This window comes from Cupressus sempervirens, chromosome 11 (assembly GCF_028749045.1).
Source record: "Cupressus sempervirens isolate cs-2001-9-10 chromosome 11, ASM2874904v1, whole genome shotgun sequence".
NCBI lineage: Eukaryota > Viridiplantae > Streptophyta > Pinopsida > Cupressales > Cupressaceae > Cupressus > Cupressus sempervirens.
This window is the reverse complement of record NC_143128.1, coordinates 306,214,845-306,227,481: the sequence shown is the minus strand read 5'-3', so window position 1 is coordinate 306,227,481 and position 12,637 is coordinate 306,214,845.

The following is a 12,637-nucleotide window of genomic DNA, read 5'->3' as shown; positions in this document are numbered from 1 at the left end:
GGGTAATTTTTGTGCAAGTCGGGGCACTCTAAAAAATTTGGTCAATAGCTATATAAGGGTCCAAGGTGTCGTTTTCAAACTCATTTGTGTTTTTTGTCTTCTAGTAATTTTGAGCTCTGATAGAGACATGGAAGTGAATGTGAGATACCATCATTTTGAGTGCTCTAGACGACACAACCAGCAAGCAAACTATGAACCACTGGTGAGTCATCGATTTCCCATCTTCATACTTTCATTTTCACATTTTGCAAGGTCATTTATTGCATATTTTAGCATGTTTTAGGGTTGTCCAATTGGTCTTCACGTGAGACCTATCATCTTTCGCATAAAAATCTTGTTTCTTTGTGTGAAGAAATAGGATGCGCTATTTCTTTGTGCATAGCTTGAGGATCTTTGCATGGGAGGCATTTATCTCTTGCATGAAGATCTTTTATCCCGTGTCGATGTGATTTTTTGAGCGAGATTGCAGATCCTCTCGTGAGACTTGGAGAACTTCACATGAGATTTGTCAATATTTGCACAAGATTTGACAAATTTGTGCAAGATTTCAAGAAATTTTGCATGAAATCCCATGATAGTCATGCTTAAAAGCTTCATTTTCTTGCTCAAAAATTGCATTTTAGTTTGTTTTGATGTATCATTTTGACTAGATATTGATCGCTTATTTGTCATTTTTTTTGTTGTGTGTGCAAGAGGTCTTTGATGATGTCACATTCAGATCACACTACCCTCCATATGGGGAGTTATTGTAGAGTCTCGATGATGCTGATCGAGCACACATAGCTCGATTAAGTTTGTCTTCACTGTGCTGAATTCCAGTCATGATGGTGAATCATGGTTTACTGATAGCTTTGGTAGAGCATTTCCATTTAGAGAAAAACACTTTTCATTTGCCGATGGGTGAGATGACGATCACCCCAGAGGATATATGGAGGATACTTAGGATCCCCTTTCATGGCGCCCGAGTTATCTATGATACAGTGCCCAAAGAAAGTATAGAGGCACTATCTATTATGTTCGAGAGAGAGCTACCGAGGGGTAGGGCCATCAGCTGGGATAAGCTAATGCACACCTATGTACTGACACACAGGTTGGGATCTATGCTAGTTATATTTTTTAGCTATTTCTTATGTCTTGACAGAGGACAACATGGTTTGGAGTGTGGGTGGGGAGTTATGCTCTGTTGGATGCTGGAGGCACCCGAGATCTTTGGGTGGGGTCAATGTATGTTAGACCGTCTTTTCCATGAGATGCACAAGTTCATCTTCCATTAGAAGAAGATGATGGTGCTGGAGTGTACATCTTGCAGGTATGGGCATGGGAGCATCTTCCCACATGCAGGTCCATTTTTGAGGATGCTAGAGAGCCTATGTAAACCTATATATGCAGATATCTAGGGCACATTACCCAGGTCCACCTGGGTAAGACTGACTATTAGAGGATACGTCTTGATGATGTGGTGTCTATTGTATGGCAACCCTAGTGAGAGACAGAGGACTGGGATGATGCCCCTAGAGAGCTACCATGGATGTGGAGTTCTTGACCTCTGATGGGCAGGACTACATCAGTGATAGAGAGATTTGTGATTTTCCAAATGTGGTGGCAATATAGCTGACCACATGACATTTTTGCGGAGTGCTACGCCTATGCTAGGTTGCAGAAGGATAATAAGCGGGGATGGCTAGCATGGATGGATCCTAGGTGGTCTATGATAGATATTCATATCCTACCTATAGTTTAGTGGGACTACCTACCAGAGGTAGTAGATGTAGGGATGATGCCTGCATATCAGACAATTTTGATTAGCCATCTATTCCCATGGTTTACAGATCCATTAGGGATGATAGGGCAGGCACAGATTCAATTGTCAGGTTAGCCACATCAACAACAAACATAACCACAATAGTAGTTACGGGTCTAGCATCAAGTAGAGTAGATGTAGATTCCCCCACATCAGATGGGATTAGACTTGGGTGCTGGGGGTAGTGGGACAAGACACAATCAGCGATAGAGACAGAGGACAGAGAAGCAGGCCCCTCAGTAGGAGACTCCATCGCAATAGGTGCCACCATAGCAGGAGGTGCCACCACAGTGGTAGGCACTAGAGATGTTAGATGAGGATATATCGGATCAGCTGGCAGGTGGGGTGCAGGACACGGTATGATGGTACCAAGAGTGGATTTGTCAAGCCTCCCAATAGTTGTGGGATCTACAGATTTCAGTGGTAGTCAGGGATGCATAGCTGGTGGAGAGACAATGAGAGATAGATCAATGGAGAGAGCACATGGAGACTACCGAGAAGAGATTGGAGCTAGCTTAGGATAAGGTCTGCTTTTAGTCAACTCGGATGGCTTATTATTATGCTGCATATACAAGTGCAGTACTAGATAAGACCTTTCAGGTTTAGCGCTTCTCTTAGTATGTATGAGAGTTTAGAGGTGCACGACCTCGTACCAGACTAGAGATGCCACCACCACCTTCATCACCTACTACTCCTACTTCTCCTAGAGGCAAGGGTGTGGGACATAGTTAGATGCTCTGTGCCTGACTCTAATTTTGATTTTTGACTATGTATCGACTGGTGTGCAAGCACCGTGCATGTATCATTTTTGATTGATTGTGCTCGAGTAGCACCCTTTTTTTTTTGTATTGATCCATTCTTTTGATATATATACGAGGTCTTGAGCCGAGTATTCCTGTGTACATGTCATTTTCTATTTTCTTTACTTTGATTTACATGAGATATCAGTATGATGATGATGAGTTACATGTTGTACTTTGATATGAATGCATATGTATTCTGATGTGATGTGATGTGATGTGATTATGAGCATGTAGAGTAGATGTTATGAGTATATGGATGCAATGCACATGGAAATGAATTGACATCTCATATAGTGTTGCGTGTTTTAGCTTGATAATAACAGGGATTTCATTGAGGAGTGCAAATCGATGAACCAAATGCTTGTGTAGCCGTGAAGAAACCTGACATGTTTGAAGATGCCCCCAATCCTTCATCAGATTGGGGAGTATGCAAGTGAAGTATGTAATGCAAGACTATGTTAAAATGCAACCCTAGGTTTGGTTACCAAGCCTCAACATTTTAATCATCATCGGATATAGAACAAAGCTCATAGGTCATACAATCTTTACTGACATTGCAATCATAGAAATATGAATATAACATATGTTATTGGTTTGTCGAGATTAAATGTAAGCATTTGAGGCATAAGAAGCCAGAATGATGAGAACATTTGTCCCTTTTAATGTAGCAAGTTAACATAAGCATCAAAGCATAAATGCTAGGATGACCAAAATGTTGTTTGCATGACAGACACACAAACACATGAGAGATCCATCCTATGCTAAATATTTAGTATTTATTCTATTTGCAATGACCCTTGCGTTTGTAACCTGAGATAGAAGTGTGCTAGGTATACTTGTAGTGACCCGTACATTCACTTAGTAGGATGAGTATCAATATTTATTGTAGCATGAAGAGTTCACTCCAACAAACAAGGAGAAGAACCAATGTTATTGATGTATTCATATAAAAGAAGTTGAGGTACACACAACCATCCAATACAAGATGGAGGCTCTTATAGTGGACAACCCTCTTATAGGAATATGTCAACTAATTGGGACTAAACTATAAATAAAAAGCAAAGAAAAGATCATGCCCCCAATCATTATTTCTCTAGTCGAAGATGACATCATCAAGTTGCTCGAGGAGATATGATAAAGAAAATAAAAGCAAACAAAGAAAATGCTCAACATATCCAAATAGGTATATCACTTTAAAGTTTAATGTTTTGGGATTGATGTCAAGTGTTAGTGTCCAAAATACATTTGAAAGAAATCTCTTCAGTAGGGTGACAACAGTAGGCAGATGCAGTCAGAATGACTGGTGACTGAGGTCAAAGAGGAATCTTCATGATGAAGATCCTAAGTAGGAGTGAGCGATAGTAGACAGACATAGCCAGGATGACTGGTGACTAACGTAAGATAGATCTTCCATAAAGGAATTTGGAGACATAACCCAAGCAATAGTAGGCAGACATAGTTGAAACAACTGGTGACTATTGCAAAAGAGATTCTATGAGGAGAATCTCAAAAGAGTGACACTGGAAATAGTAGGTAGATGTAGTGAGGACCACTGGTGAATGTCATGAAGAATATTCTATGAGGAGAATCTCAAAAAGAGTGACACTAGTGACCATAGGTAGACATAGTGAGAACCACTGGTGATTGTCACGAAGGAGATTCTATGAGGAGAATCTTGAAAAGAGTGACACTAGAGACCATTGGTGACTATCACAAAAGAGATTCTATGAGGAGAATCTTGAAAAGAGTGACACTAAGGGGGAATGTCCCTGAGCTGTGACAAGACTCAATCCATGGATACATGAGAAAAAAGAAAGAAAAGAAGGAAAGTGAAAGCATGAAAGTGACTATACCGAATAGCCATAAGATGTGCTGCAGGATGGAGCATTGGGGAACAAGAGGCACCTGTTTACTAGGTTTTCACCTTCTTGGCAGGATCTCCTTTTTTTGCTACCATGATGCCTATTTCCAGGTTTTCACCAATGGAACTTTTCTTGTTTTTCAATTTTTTTGTATTTTTCTCTTTTTAATTTTATTATATATTTTATTTTTCACTCTTTTTTTGGTGTTACCAAGGTGCTTATTTGCTAGGTTTTCACCAGGGTAAAATTTTTTTTTAGGACTTTTTTAGATTTTTAGATTTTTTCAGAACATATATAGATATGTACAAAGAGCTTACTAATATCAAATCAACTATAAAATCGCTTCAAGTTGAGAGTGTTGACAGGTTCTTTAAGCACTTCTCCTTCAGTTGTGGAAAGTTGATAAGCACCAGATCCATATACTACAGTGATGATGTATGGACCGAGCTAGTTTGGTTCAAACTTTCCCTTTTGTACTTGCTATTGTTGATTCTTGGGGTTCTCTCTTAGAATGAGATCACCCAGCTAGAAGTTACGTGGCGTGACCTTGCGATTGTAGCTTCTGGCCATTCTTTGTTGATATGCTCACAGATGATCACATGCCACTTGTCATCATTCATCTAGTAACACAAGCTCTTGAAGCTGAGCTATCCTATAGTCATCATCAGTGATAAGGCCCTTCATAGAGATTCTCAAGGTAGGAATCTCAACCTCTATTGGAAGCACAACATCCGCTCCATACACAAAAGCAAAGGGAGTCATGCCCGTTGGAGTTCTGATACTTGTTCTATATGCCCACAATGTTGGGTTGATCTAGAGATGCCAGTCTCTCCCTGACTTACTGACTGTGCAGATGAAGAATTTTGAGGATTGCCTTATTGGATGCCTTAGCCTGGCCATTACCCTAGGGTTAATAAATGGAAAACCAATGTTTTATAATATTGAATTTCTTGCACAATTCCTTCAGGTCTTTATTCTTGAATTGTCCTCCATTGTCAGTAATGATTGAGGATGGTACACCATATCTACAGATGATGTAGTTTGTGATGAAAAGTGCTACAATTTTGCCATCAACAACTGTGAGAGGTACTGCCTCTACCCACTTCGTAAAATAATCTATAGCTGTGATAATGAACTTATGTCCATTAGAGGAGGTTGGGTGGATTTGTCCCACCAAGTCAAAGGCCCATTGTTGAAATGGCCATGTTGTAGTAGAGGGAATCAGCTCTCTGGTTGGAGCATGGATGATATTCCCATGTAACTGACATTGCTTTCAAGACCTAGCACACTTGATAGCTTCTTGCTCCATTTATGGCCAGTAGTAACCAGCACAAAGGAGTTTGTGAGCTAGTGTCAGGCCATTAGAATGAGATCTGCAAATGCCCTCATGAACGTTAATTAGTGCACGTTTGGACGCTTCGGGTTCTAAACACCTAAGGAGTGTTCCGTTGAGACCTCTCCTATATAGATAATCAGCAATAATGATATAACGTGAAGCATTATGGATTAGGTAACCTTTCTCATTTCAGCTTAGACCTTTTGGAATGGTTTGATTATGAAGGTAGGAATAAATGTGATGGTATCGAGATGATTCTTGTCCTATAATGGAACAGATCATCTTAGATTTAGGGGTTTCATAGGCTGGGTAGTGTAACGCTTCCACCAAGAACTCATGTTAGAGATCATTTTCAGGCATTTGTAGTAGAGAGGCCAGAGTGGCCATGGCATCAATCACCTTATTATCTACTTGTGGAACTTGCTAGAAGGTTATTTGTGCAAAATACTTCTTTAAGTCATCAACCATGAACTTGTAAGAAATTAGTTTCTCATCCTTTGTTTGGCACACATCATTAACCTAGTTGACAACAAGCTAAGAGTCACCAAAGATATCTAATTGATCCACTCTCCATTCAGCTGCAATTTTCATGCTATTGATCAAAGCCTTGTATTCAACAATGTTATTTGTACACAGAAACAAAATCTTGTACGCTTTGGGTAATGAGTATCTCTATGGTGTAATGAAGAGCAATCAAACACCTGATCCTTGTTGTGTGAAGGACCCATCAAAGAACATAACCCATGTGTGGTGTGTGAGTGTCAGAATTGACTCATCTAGGAAATCAATGTTCATTGGTAGAAGACTTTATATGGGTGCCTTGGCCAGCTAGTCTTCAGTTGCCTATCTCTTAATAGCCTTGCGTTCAACATATTGGATGTCAAAATCACTAAGTATCAGAACCCATTTAGCCAATCTTCCTATGAGAGCTGCCTTACTGAACAAGTACTTTAGTGGGTCTATTTTAGCCATGAGCCATGTAGTGTGGGCGAGCATGTAGTTTCTCAACTTATGGGAAGCAAAGACAACTACCAAACAAGCTTTCTCAATAATGCTATAGTTCTTCTCATAATAGACCAATATTCAACTCAAGTAGTAAATAGCTCTTTCTTTGTTATCATTATCTTCCTGAGCCAATAAGATGCCCAGAGATGTTTTAGTGGTTGAAATGTATAAAAGAAAAGGCTTCCCATGAATAAGAGGCATCAAGATGGGTGGATTAACAAGATATTGTTTGATATGTGTTAAGCTTAGCTCAAAATCTTGGCTCCAATTGAATTTCACACCCTTATGTAAGGTCTTTGTGAAGGGTTGTGATCTATCTACCAATTGTGAAATAAACTTGCAAATAGATTAAAGCCTTCCTTGTAGCCCTCTCATCTGGCTAATATTTTGAGGTGGTGGCATGTTCATTATTGCTTGTACCTTCTCTAGATCTACCTCAATTCTTTTTGTAGAAACAATGTATCCCAACAACTTCCCTGATGTGACACCAAATGTACATTTCTTAGGATTGAGCCAAAGACTAAAATTTTCAATACGATCTAAGATGGGACCCAAATCTTGTAGATGAGTATTGCATTTAGCACTTTTGACCAAGGTATCATCAACGTAGTCCTCCATGGTTCTATGCATCATGTCATGGAAAATTGTAGTAATAGCTTGCTGATACGTACCACCAGTGTTCTTCAAATCAAATGGAATCTTATTCCAACAAAAGGTTCCCCATGCACATTTGAAAGCCATTTTCTCCTGGTCTTCTAGCACAATTTTTATCCGATTGTATCCAAAAAAACCATCCATAAGTGAATACATCTCATAACCAGTCATTATGTCCATGATCATATCAATATTAGGGAGTGAAAATTCATCTTTACGACATGCCAAGTTAAGATCATGGAAGTCTGTACAAACCCTGATAGATTTATCATGCTTGGAAACTAGAACAATATTGGATATCCATTCAACATAATCAATTGCACGGATGAAACTAGCCTTTAGGAGTTTCTCCAATTCTGCTTTAACATGTAATGCAATGTGAGGGTGCATTTTTTGAAGCTTCTATTTAACTGGTTTGGTGCTTGGTGCTATGGAAAAATGATGCATGATAAGATCAGGATCCAATCTCGACATGTCAGAGTATGTCCAGGCAAAATTTATTTTATTTTCCTTGAAAAAGGTAATGAATTGTTCCTTCTCTTAAGGTGATAGTGACTGTGCTAGATGTATCATATGAGGATGTTCTTCTGTGCCTAGGTTAATTGGCTACATTGGCTCTATCAACACTGATGATCTCTCCTAAAAGTGACTGGGAAGTACATCAAATATCTCATCTGCGGGCATCTCAAAGAGGTTTTCACCCTTAGATATGTCTTTTATTTTTAGTTTTTTTGGTTTCGACACTGCCACAATGTGGTTTTCACCATCAGACCTTTTGTACACTTTCCTTTTAATTGTGTGACTGATATATTTGATGTCAGCCTCATTCATGTTGATGCTCTACTCATTGTTGGAAGACATTACAAGTTCAATAGTGTTTAGGTAATAGGCAAGAGCATAGTCATTCTAGAAAGTGGGGACTTCATTAGATGTATTAGGGTTCCAGTCTATAAGCTCAGGATGTGTGAGTGAGAGAGTAGTGGCTGGTTCAATTGTGTTCATAGTATAGTCATTAAGTGCTTGGACCAGTAATTTGAGACCTATGATGACCTTGTCCGCAGGTGTGTTCAAACACCTTGGAGTATGAATGTTAGTAATTGATGACTCTATGACACTAGTTGAATTCGACCCATGTGACCTAACCTTAGACGTTTCACCCACTTCGATTTGGTTTTCATAGACATGCACTTGGTCAATGTCTTTATCAGTAGTCACTTCTAAAAGAGAGTCAAACTCATATTCCTTTGAATCAGTGCTACATGGCAAGAGATTATAGAGCTCCCCAATACTGATAGGGACATAGTTTCCTTCATCCTTTGGGTTCTTACACAAATACTCAACATGACATGACAGACTAGATTCTCCCTTTTTTGAATGATATTTGAATTGCTCAATATTGTCCTCAGAAGAATCACTAGTATCATCCATAGTGCTAACACATGGCACAAAGTCATCTAGCTCAACAAAGAATTTGGCGAGATCATAAGGGATAGGATGAGGATAGGAATTCTCATCATCAGATTCTTCCTCTCGAGTATTTGACTCAGATTGTGGCTCAATTTCATATGAATTCTCAGGTTTGAGGATGAATTTATTTGATCCCAAATGGAAATGGATCTTTGTAAACCCTAGGCCAGTTGTATCACTATTGGTTCGAGCTCTTGCTTTGATAGGATCAATTAGGCCATTGTTATTACACACAATAGGGCCAGTTCCCTTGTAACCAAAATGCTTCATAAGCCTAAGACTAGGTCCATATTTCTTAGGAGTGATTTCTTGAGCTTGTTCTGTTTGGTCCACTAGAGTCTCTTCTCTATAAAGCCATGCAAAAATGGCTCTGTTTTCACCTTCATCTTCTAAGGGAACTATAGCCTTGATAAAAGTACCATTAAACTTGGTCAGAGATGTCAACATGAATGACTTCTTTGCTTCTGAGGGTCTCCCATAATGTCAAGGAGACTCTGGGAGAGATGTTAATGACAGCACTGGTTCAATGTGGTACACTCCCATACCAGTTTCTTTCAATTTGAATGACTGCTAAATTTGTTTCAGCTTATTGTTATGATAATCAATGGACTCATGGTTAGCAGGGACAAAATTTTTAGCAGCTTTGAGCATATTGCAAGTGTAGCTAGTAGTGGCAGGAATAGTAACTTCGGAGCCATGAAATGGGAACTTGATGCATTGGTGGTATGTGGATGGTATAGCATGCATCTCATGTATCCATGGCCATCCTAGCAGAATGTTGTATGCAAAGGGAATGTCAAGCACCTAACAAGTGACATCCCTTTCGACAGGATCGACGTGAATTGGTAAAACCACAAGAACTAGAGACTTACATTCCACTTCATCATATGCTTTGATAGTGATCTTTTTTTGAGGATCAACAGAATCCTCAGAATAATTCAATTTTCTAAGCAAAACAGCAGAGACAATATTTAGGCCAGCACCATTATCAGTGAGTACTTGATGAACACGTGTCTGATGGATCATAACCTCGATGTGTAGAGGTTGATTATGTGGGTGACTCAATGAGTTTTCATCTTCCTTAGAAAAAGTCATAAGATATGGTGAGGTTAGGTGACCTACCATGGATTGAAATCACTCAAGATCAAGATCTTGGGGAACATTTTCCTTAGCGATGGCTTTATCAAAAATTTTCCTATGAGTAGGAAAGATTTTAAGTAGCTCAAAAATGGAAATCTAAGCATTAGTTCATTTTAGTTGACCGAGAACACTATAACTGGTTACGGTCAAGTTTGTTGTAGGTTTTGCACCTTTGCCAGATGGACCATCAAGGGTTTTATCTTTGTGTTGTTCAAGATCTGAAGTAGGAGGTGCAGGGCCTTTGAGCACCAACTCAGTGCGTGATTGAGTAACAATGTTAGCAGATTGTTATGAAGGTGTATTATCCATTTCATCAGAAGTAGGGCCCCTCAAGACAAATGGTGTCTTGGGTTTGTCATTATCTTTCTTTCTCTTAATGGTAATAATGTCGTAGTATTCAAAATCCATAGGTTCAACCATGTGAATGACATTGTCATCATTGGAATATGTATAGTTGACCTTGTTGTAGGGTTGTGGTTTCGAAGTCTCTCTGTTTTCATAAGCTGGGAAAGGTTCTTTGAATGCCTTGTGATCTGAATTTTTGTTATGTCCATCTACCACAAGATCACTAGCATCAATCATGTCTTGGACTTTATGGCGCAAGTTTATAAAGTTACTAGTTTTGTGTCCCTTGTTTTGGTGATACTCATAGAATGAGGTCTCATTCCACCATGGTGGATGTGGTTGTGGATCATAGGGACGAGGGTTATCCATTGGTGAAATAAGCTTATGTTGTAGCAATTTTTTGTAAACCACATCCAAAGGTTCTCCCAAGGGTGTATACTCTCACTTGGGTCGTGTTGTCCAAGAGTTTCTCAATTTTTTTCCAGACGTCTTATTGTCAGTAGGAGGTTTCTCAGCATTTTTGGCCACTTTGAGGCCATCTGTGAGATTAAATGCAGCTTTGGCAGGTTTAGATGTGACATTGTCAACAACTCCATCATGTACAATTTCTCGGTTCTTGTTGACATGTTTGGTTTTATCCTTGTTAGAAGTGGAACCTTGTTTTATGTCTCTCTGAAGAGTGAGTTCACCTTTCTTAACCATAAATTCCTTGATATGGATAGCATGTGTTATCATGTCTTCAAAGGTACGTGGACCTTGTAGTTGGACTCTATACCTGAGATCAGGTAAGAGGTTATTAGTGAAAATGTCAATCTTCTCCATTTCTGGGATTTTATAGGAATACTTAGTGTATAGTTGTCTCCACCTTTGGAGGAAAGTGAGAAAAGTTTCACCAACCTTCTATTTAAGTTTTCATAGATCTTGAGTATTGATAGGATGTTGAACGTTATGAGAATATTGCTGAACAAAGAGATTGGCAATTTTGTCAAATGTCTTGATACCAAGAGGTAAATGTGAGAACCACTGCAAAACCTGACCACCTAGGCTTCTATGGAACAAATGCATGAGGTAGGTTTGATTGTGTATAAACTCCATAGACAAAGGTTCAAATTCCCACAAGTGATCTTGAGGATCAGTAGTACCAAATTACTTGTCATATTTGGGTAGTTCTACGCCTCATGGGAAAGGCAGCATGTTTATGCTTTTGTCAAATGGAAATGGACAAAGAGTGTACAATGTGTATGTCTTTGTGGGTTTCTCTTTCTCATGCATCATTTAAGCCAATTGGTCTTGCATAATTTTCAATTGTTTTTGGAGTTTGGAAGTCTCAGTTTCTTCTTTAGGTGTAATAATGGTTTCCACATTAAAATGAGAAGGTAACTTTGCTCCCTCTTGGGCAAGTTTGAGAAAATACTTTTCTTTCTCTTCGTTAAGTAGGATTCCCATGACCTTTTGGAAATTTTTGTCTCTTTGACATTTTGCTATGTGTTCACAATTAGTCATTATAGGAACGTGTTTAGTTTTAGTGTGTTGTGTTTCAAAAGGTCCTCTGGAAAAAGGATCAGACATCATGTTTGGTAATATAGGATCTCTACCTATCTCAGTATCCTCTTGGTACAAAGGATTCCTAATTTGTTGCAAGTTTATGGAAAATGTTCATTGACGTCAAGGTGACCTGGCAGGTGAGGGGGATCATGAAGATGCCTCACTAGTCGAAGTAGATACAGATTGTGTAATGACAGGTAAGAAACCTCTACCATGATTACAACCCCTAGCATGACCACGTCTAAGGTTATGGGGATAAAACATGTTGCCGTTTCTAGTTGTAATAGTCATAGACAAAGAGAAGACGCTAGAACCTGGACAAGGACTACACTAAGACTGAGTGTCAAAGAGGACAAGATAATAGTAAGAATGTTGTTCGCTAAGGCACAAATGGTCTGATTTAAAGGCTAGAATAACTAGAGATTATGACCAATGTGACACAAAGTATGACAAGCATTAAGTCGAGGACCAAAAATAACTTATGAGATGAGACTAGTCAAAGTGCAAGATACAAGCCCTTTAACAAAGAAAAGTGCTGCTATTTCGAGACTGTTTCCAAATAGAGAGTGAAAAATGGATGTAGAAAAGGGTAGCATGTAGGGCGCAAACAACCAAAACAGACCAAAAGTGGACATGTTGACACAAGATCTTGTGCAAGAAACCTTTATAGGCCATGTGA